The 9,298-nt window shown below is 39.4% G+C and overlaps 1 pseudogene; it reads right to left on the reverse strand.

Annotated features, from left to right (window-relative positions):
- Positions 1-4,940: 4,940 nt before the first annotated feature.
- LOC127129716 (PH, RCC1 and FYVE domains-containing protein 1-like) lies at positions 4,941-6,076 on the reverse strand (annotated as a pseudogene).
- Between the last annotated feature and the right edge of the window lie 3,222 nt (positions 6,077-9,298).

The raw sequence follows: 9,298 nt of genomic DNA on the forward strand, positions 1-9,298 counted from the left end.
AGGGCCTTCTTCGGGCATATGAGATCTAAACCAGGCATGCAACAGTTGCGCACAACATAAAATGGTTCCTCCCTTCTTCTCATGACGATCATGGAGATCATAATGAAGGTCTTCTAGGAGGAACAGTACATGGTTACCAGAGAAGAAGATTCTCAGCGCCAGGTGGTCCACAAAATGGTCAATATTTGGGAAGAGAACTACCCCATATACCAACACAGATATCACAACATAGAAAGCTTCCTAATTCCCCTCCTTTTCCATCTTCTTAGCTTGATATTCCAAGAACTTCCTATAAAAACCATTGAAAGCTCCCTTCACATCCCAATTGTGCACGACTTTGGAAACCTTCAAACCTAAAGCTAAAGCTATCCTCTTGGGAGGAATACCTTCATCAAACTTAGAAAATGGATTATGATCCTTCAAATTCCGGCCTATGATCCTCTCAAACTTCTCAAAGGTAGGATCCAATTGGAAGTCAGAAAACGTGAAACAACATAGAGTTGGATCATAGAACTGATCAATAGTCACTGCGGTCATCACGTCCATCTTCTCATTTAAGATGTCCATAATTCTTCCATAGTCTTGCACAAAGCTGTTGAGTTTGATTGGTGTTACTTTGGCACTCAACTTCTGCAGACTGGAAAGGTCCACGTTCTTGTATTTGAACTGAAAAGTGCTTCTTCTGTCAGGATTCATTTTGCTAACAAGTCTTGGGTTCCTGAAATAATGCGAAACAAACTAAGAGTTTTGCTTTTTATGCGTATGCAATGAATGGATGGATGCCATGTGTTTTGTTTTGGTACAAGTTCAAAGGTACGAGGTATGGATAAATCTGATTGCCTTTCCAAAATGGGGTTCTCATCGGATATGATCTAGGGCCTTGTTACAAAAGATCCCCAGAGTCATTGATTCACAAGAATGTTTGACGCTTATAGAAAATACTTTCCGATCGTCAACTCCATCTAGAGAATCTATTATGAGCGAGGTTCTCATACCGATTCTTACGAAGTATTCACCTCGGGAGTCCTTACTACGCAACCATCGACTTTGGTTCTAGACAGGGTACTCAGAGTCATGGATTCAAAAGAATGTTTGACGCTTACGGAAAATACTTTCCGATCGTCAACTCCATCTAGAGAATCTATTCTGAGCGAGGTTCTCATACCGATTCTTACGAAGTATTCACTTAGGGAATCCATACTACGCAACCATCATTCTTAATTGGCCAAAGGTTCAATGTTCTAAAAGGTTCTTAGAGTCACGGACCCCTTTGAAATATTGAAGCTTACGAAGTATTCACCTCGGGCGACAATATTTGCAAAAGGATCTACTCCAAGTGAGGTTCTCATACCGACTCTTACGAAGTATTCACCTCGGGAGTCTGTACTACTCAACCATCATCCTATCTTATGTCTTTTCACTCTAGACTCGGGTATAGAGTCTTTCCCACATGGTTTGCAATTAAAATATCCAAGTACCACAACACAATGGAACCAATATACAACAAATATATCAATATAACAATAAGGATGATAGAATCAATAAATAAAGAAAAGCCACACAATTAAACAAACAAAGGCACACAAACGTCCTAACTAGGCTTGACTCACTTAAGGAACGACTTTCCCCAGCAAAGTCGCCATTTGTCGTACCTCGGAAAAATGAGAATACGATCCAGCGAAGTGCAATCGCACGCTCGCAATGATGGACTGAACAAAGTCGCCACCGAACATTATTCATTCCTGAAAGGAAAGGGGAAATATCGATAAAACCCAAGAAATAACGACAATGATTATGGTCGTCCCAACCAAATCAGGGTTCGGGAGTCGATTACGTAAGGGGAAGGTATTAGCACCCCTCACGTCTGTTATACTCAACGGGAACCGTTAGGTTAGTTGTGCACGTTAGTGTTAGTTTTAAATGTTAGGCTTTTCAAGTTATTAGGTGGGAAAGAAAGAATAGAAGAGAGAAGAATGTTTTTGGATTTTCGACGAAGGACTAAACCTAAGTTTTTTATTAGTGGGTCTGACAAGATTTACAAATCCTGCTCCTACGTATCTCAATAGAGAAATCAAGGCTTACGTAGTTCTGGGTAGAAAAATGTTTGTTTGTTGGTCGATTTTAGTGAAAGATACTTTGTGTCAATCGACGAAAGCATTGTTGGACTACCCAAAACAGGTGGAAAAACATTACCTTGCATTGTTTTGAAACAAAGTAACTTTCGTTTAAGAAAAGGTTTAAGGGTCAATCGCACGACGGCGAGAAAAGGTTTGATTGGTTTGATTTGTTTTGAATGATGGCGAGAACTTGGATGGGCGAGATATCCATCTCGAATCCTAGTCTCAGGAGTGCGTGGTATCCACCACGTTCCATTTCCATATTATTCGCAAAAGTATTTAATAAGGATTAAGTGTTTTTGAACTTAATTGAGAAAGGGTTTGAAGAAACTGCTTTGACAACTTTGAATGATGGCGAGAGCTAAGATAGGCGAGATATCCATCTCGAATCTTAGTCTTAGGAGCGCATGGTATCCACCATGTTCCATTTCCACCTTTATTGAAAAAGTGTTAAATATGAATTAAGTATTTTGAGTTTTATTATGAAAAAGGCTTGACGTTGGATCAAGCATTGATGGACGTTTTAAGAGAAATTTGAATGAAGGTTTGAGAGAAACAGAATAGATAGATTTGGATGACGGTGAGAGCTAAGATAGGCGAGACATCCATCTCGAACCCTAGTCTCAGGAGTGCGTGGTATCCACCATGTTCCATTTCCATCTTTATTGAAAAGGTCTTAAATATGAATTAAGTTTTTTGAGTTTTTATTGTGAAAACGGCTTGACATTGAATCAAGCAATTGATGGGATGATTGAGGAAGATTTGAATGAAGTGGTTTGAAAGAAAAAGGGTGGGTAGAAATGGATGAATTTTGTTTATTGAGAAAATGCTCGACGTTGGATCGAGTCTTTATTTTCTTGATCCTTTTGAAAAGGTTGATTTTATTCTTGTATTACACATCAGGGGAGTGGGGTACATTTTGTCGAATGGGGGTTCAAAGTAATGCAATAATTAAAACAAACCAATCAATGAGTAAGCAATGCATGAGTGTATGTGCAAGGGAGTCGTCTCATTGTAAGAAAGCCCAAGAGTAAACTGTGTGAGGTGGACGGCGATGCTTAAAGGCAATAGACTTACAAGGGTGCGGAGATGGGGAAATTACAACTAAGTACTGTGCTCAAAACTGGTTTATGCATCATGTCAACATCGAATGATCATGTGCGACCAACTGAAACGCGGCAAAATTCTATTGTTATCTCGATGAAATAATCATGGATAAACAACATAAGAGCGGTTGAATCCATAGATTAAAATCGATGCTTTGTCAATTAAAATAAATAAAAGGGGTAAACATTAAAAACAATGAGTATCGGAGAAATTATAATAAAACATGAACATGGGAGGATTAAAAAGAAATACATAAAAAAGAAATTAAAATGTTGCAAAACCAAATATGCCACATACGAGTATCGAACCCAGGGCCAAGAGGGAGATCAACTATCTCCATCTCCACCCGGCCATGAGTTACCAGTTATCAAACTAGGACCAACAAAAACCTAAATACTAAGTTGAAACTTCAAAAGAGAAAAAAAAAACAAACAAAAAGGCCAACTAATGGGCCGTTGGAGTAAGTTGGACCAAAGCCCACGACAGTGGCCATATCTTGAAAATGGAACCGGTCAAGAGTCCAACCGTCACCCTAGCCGCCTGGCTGTTGGGTGACGAAAACCGAAGAGGGAAACGGTCACACTATAATGCCAACTGTCGGCATTAATGAATGGTGGCTATAATAGAAAGCCACACGAGTCCCAATGGTACAGCAAACGAGCAAACAATAAATGGTTTCAATCATTTCAAATGAAAAACAAATAAAATAAAGTACATGACAATGTTTAAAGAGGAACCAGTAATGAATAGTAAAAATAAACAAATCTTTTCCCTAAACGAAGCCCAAATTATTTTTAGAGAAAAAACGAACCTTCTCAACTTGAGGAGATCCAAAAATGAATGACCGCGACAACAACGAACGCCGACGACGGAGATGAAAACCGACCGGAAAGCAACCAACAGAACCGTTTACAAGGAGGTCAAACGACGATTGGGCGGTGGACGCCTGAATCTTTCACTCTTTCGCCAATCGATTCCCACCGGTGCACTCAAAACTCGCCTCATTTGCCTCTAATATGAGCTTCATCCAACGGCGGTGAAAAAAAAGGTATAGGGTTCTTCAACCTTTCCTCCTTCTTAACTTTCGTTGATTTTGTTAGGGTTTTGATGTTCTTCTCGCCGTCAAAAAACAATTCTTTGGGTTTTTTTCTGCCTCTTTAACATATTCTTTGTTTCTTTATGTAGTCCCGTTTTGATTGTGAGAGGTCTCCGAAAATTCTCTCTGTGGTCCCTCTCTCGTCTGTTTTTCCGTACCGCTGGTAGTGATCAAAAGCATAGGCAACTGTCCATGTAATGGAGCGCGAGTACTCTGAAATTGTCCGCCCAAACTTGGTGGTCCCTCCCAAATTCTTGTCCTAACCTTCTACCCTGGGTAACAGGTAAAAATCACTGTTGTAAATTGGTAAAAGTTTCACTTAAATCTCAAATATCTATGTGCTTCTCATCGCTGCAGGGTTCGTTTGCCCATCACTGTCAATTTGGCTTTACTGTGGTAAATATGAAATGAAAAATGCTTATTGTCATGGCTTATTGTTACTCATTCTCTTTGAACTGTGTTGGTTTTCAGGTACTTGTGGTATTTACTGAAGCTCTCAATGAAAGAAAACCAACATCTGCGAGTTTGAAGTTGGCTTGTTGGAATCAGATTTTATGATAAATTGATTTGGACCTTCATATGTTCTCGTCCTTTGTGGTGGTAATGGTCTGCTGTCATGATTAAACAATAGAACCAAATGAAGAAAGTTTTAATAGTGTTCCCTGTGTTATAGGGGCCTCATTGTCTTGCAAATTGACACTTTTCCAGCTAAGAGTTTGCAAGGATACCGATTTAGTGGTTTTCTTAAGTTAAAATAACAATTATCACAAACACGATATGTCTTGTTGGAATTTGGAGCAAGAGAAACCTTCATAGATCTTTTACTGGTGCATGAGTTGCAAAAACAAGTCCAACAGTTGTAACAATTATGACGTTTTCTTCTGAAATTAAATGGATTACGACAGCCTGAACATGCAGAATGATCAACACTCGGTATCCGCTTATGAAGGCAAACAACAGTAGTAGAGTTTGAACCACAAAAGAAAACACTCTTCACTTGCTCATCTTTTTAAAAATTGGACAAGTGTGGGATTATTCGTGTGATTGTTGTCACCATGACGTAATTGCCCATTCAAACCCTTCCCCCATATGAAAACCCCTGCCTTGGAAGTCCAGACTGCAACCTGATATGAACCACATGCAAAATCTTCTATGAAACTGTCGACAATTTTATCTTCAATACGTGCAGGAACCATCCCATTTGCTGCAGGACAAACCAATTTGTCCGTAAGATGTACTGCCCATTGTATACACATGTCCCGACATCGTCAATGCAACTGTAAGACTGTGGCTACAAGCTACTCAACGAATGTTTCCGTTAGACAATGCAACTACACACACGGGGACTAGTCTAAATTTCTTATCAAGAATTCCAAGTTGGCCTTTATCGCTATCACCCCAAGTAAACAGTCTTCCACTAGATAACTTTGTAGAATATTCCACAAATTCATCTATCACCTCAACAAAGGCAGCAATGTGCCAAACACCAAATCCAACCCTGGTTGTTCTCAACTCTTTCAAAGTTTCTACTTCTCGAGGAGTACTTGAACTTCTATGATCTCCATGGCCTAAGGGGGAAAAAATTTCCATCAGCAAATGTAAACAACTGCCCAGCTGATGTAACATTAGTCGTGTGCCAGAGACCGCAGGACGTATATGATACACGTAATCCTTCTAATGCACCACCTAATCTCTTAGGAATCCAGTGACTAACTTCATTTCCATGACCAAGTAACCCAACATCGTAACAACGCATGTATGATATTCTCCACATGCCATGAGAATAGATGGATAGGTAAAATCATCTGGTTGAACAATCTTATAAACATAAATGGCCTCCTCAAAGAAACTATTTCTAACATATAAAGAGGTAACCATGTTCCAATGTAAAGGATCCAAACTATTTGAACTCTCAGTAACAATTTGAGCATCAACAAGTAAATTAAAACTTGCATAGAAATTAATACGCTTAGAAACCAAGATAGAATTTTTATCAATACCCATTGGGATAATATGAGCATGAATCTGTTTACTCTGTATCAGAGAGTTAAGATTGGTGCAAGCCAAATAGAAGATGTTTAATGGGTTGAAAGATTAAGTCAAACGAAACATTTGAAGAAGTTGCGGCATGATGTTGTATGTGAATGAAGGAATATGAATGAAATTTCTTTAAATTATGAATGAATGAGAAAATGAATATGAATGATGACCCAAACAAAATGCTTTGCACTTGATATGTAATTTCTTTAAAAAGGGGTGAGAACTAGTAATATGACAATGAGGGATGAGTAATGTTTATGAGGGAGACAAAACATGGATTGAAATTGGACACAAGGACGAAAATCACGAGGTTCACTTGATTCTACCAAATGATAATGAGATTTTACAACTTGCTTGACTGAGGAAATTAATTATCTTATAACAAAACCAATGGTAAAGCCCAAAAGTTTATGGAATAGTAGGTGACAACAAGTCTAACACATAATGTTTGGGTGGATAACATCATGACCAGATGAAATGGTCATGATGAAAAAATGCAATTGATGTGATCGATTGGGAAAGTTTTTAGGACCAAAATCAGGGTATGAAAAGTACAAATATATCCTCAAAGGCGTCCTCACTCATGGCCTTCCCAAACATAGTAGCTTGATCAATGAGGAAATCAGACGGGAGACCTTGAATTCCACCTTTGGTAGTCATATGAGCACCAATAATAGATTCATCTATACGCAACAGATCAACAATCTCTTGAGAAGAAGGAACTCTCTCCAAGCCACTGAACGACAACTGGTCTAGGGTAGGTATGCCCACAAGATAGGCATACTCCTCAAGCGTGGGCAAAAGCTGGAAATCCAGAAAAGTGAAGCAACAGTACAAGGGATCATAGAACTGCACCAACACACTCATTAGACCTTCATCCACTTGAGTAGCCAGAATAGACAGAAGCTTCCCATGACGAGCCTTGAATTCCAAGGGATCTAATATATAGGATGTCAAACTCCTTAACTCTTTCAAGTCGGGTTGTCTGAAACTGTACTTCTTCGTATTCCTTCTTTGCTTATCCATGTCTGAAAATTTGCAAATAGACCTCTTAAGTTCCTTGAAAATTTTCTCATTGTTGATGATATGGATGTGTATGAATGCATGAATGCATGGATGCAACAATCACACTCAAGGATCAAGCAAATCACACCACACAAAGGTCATGGGATGGATCAAGTCATCCTTAATATCAATCATCCATTTTGGTGGATTATGGTTTACACCTAATCAACACCCAAGTTCCATTGATATTAAGGATACACAAGAATGGATCAACCACGAATCAAGGGTTTGTTGCGAGTCGCGAGCATGGAGTCTTGGTTAAGAACCACCCAAAGGGAGTGTACTATGGTTAAACCTGACAATCATGTTCTACAAGAGGTTCCCATAGTCATCATCCCATCTTTCGGATATTATCGGATAAACGACTACTCGTATTCCAAAAATATTCTCAAGAGAGACTCTTATGAGTGTAGTATCGCGTAACAATTGTATCAAATCTTACACTTGACGATCTTCACACTACGTCCTAAAAAAGGCCAAGATGGGCGTGGTAAACTAAGGTCCTTGGCTTCTAAGGCATATATTGGAAAGAGTAATGCCTAACCACGACTACTCGTGTGACATTATTGATCCCAACATAACCTCCACCTAGTGAATGGGCTTGCAAGTCAACTTGCTAAGGAATAACTCCGCACAAGTCAACAAGACTATGTCATCCACTGCCTACGTATCTCATCTGAGTATGAGAATCAGAGTCTTCGTAGCTCGGCTACCTATGGGTTAAAGAGAAGTGTGCTCGGTAAGACGTCGCGTCTTATGCCTACGTATCTCATCTGGAATGAGAATCAGAGCAAAACGTAGTTTAGCTAACTACGGGAACAGGGGTCTCGATTGCAACTAGGGCAAGAGAAAGGGAAGGTCTCGATCGCAACGAGGGCGAGAGAAAAGAATCGCATCAAGGGCGAAAACAAGCAAGGATTAGTTGTTAGTCGTCAGTCAAACTCGACAAGACATCGCATCTCGTGCCTATGTATCTCATCTGAACATGAGAATCAGAGTTGTCGTAGTTCTCCTAACTAGGGGTTAAGGATAGCCATCTGAACATGGACTTACAAAAGAGGACACCAGCTGTGTCAGAGGAGGGTGGGCAGTGTGTTCAACATCCTAGCAGCAGGTGTCGCAGCTCGCTGAATCGAGTCTTAGGCAGTTACCTCTTTGCAATAGAACTGATTGACATGCCACAAGATCGGAGACGCACGGAAGGTCTAAAAGTGGGGAAGCTCTGCTCTAGAGTTGTCATGCAATATGGACCTATGTGTTAGGATTTACAAAGGGGAACATCTACCTAATGTTAGCATGCAAAGAATAATGGAATTCTACCTATGTTATCATACAAAGGGTTCTACCTAATGGGTGCTACCTAAACAGAACAATAGTCGACGGATGGAGCGCGGAGAGGGGTTACAGATAAGGGTAGATGGCGATTCCGGAGGCAATCGACTTACAGGTAGATGAAGATGCATGAGGCAATCGACTTACAAGAGGATGGATGAATGCATGCTGGTTCTGTTAAGTTTTGAAAATGATTACTCGACGTTGGATCGATCTTTTCATCTTATTTTGAAATGGTTATCGGATGGTCGTTTTAATTCTTGTATTAATAGGTGGCTAAATAAATAAAGAAATAAATATTATACACTTTATGGGAGAGGGGTACATTTGTTATGAATGGGGATTGTTCATGGCAAACAAACAATAAGAATATATGCCTCATACATCATACAAGTAGGCAACAATTATCAATCAGATCGGATAAATAAATAATATATAATCAAACCAAAGGATCAAATAATGGAGCATTTAAACAATGCATGGGAGTATGAACATGTTAAATAATCAAGCAATAGAAAGCATATATGAGAGAAACAAGTAT

Source organism: Lathyrus oleraceus, chromosome 3, assembly GCF_024323335.1.
Source record: "Lathyrus oleraceus cultivar Zhongwan6 chromosome 3, CAAS_Psat_ZW6_1.0, whole genome shotgun sequence".
NCBI lineage: Eukaryota > Viridiplantae > Streptophyta > Magnoliopsida > Fabales > Fabaceae > Lathyrus > Lathyrus oleraceus.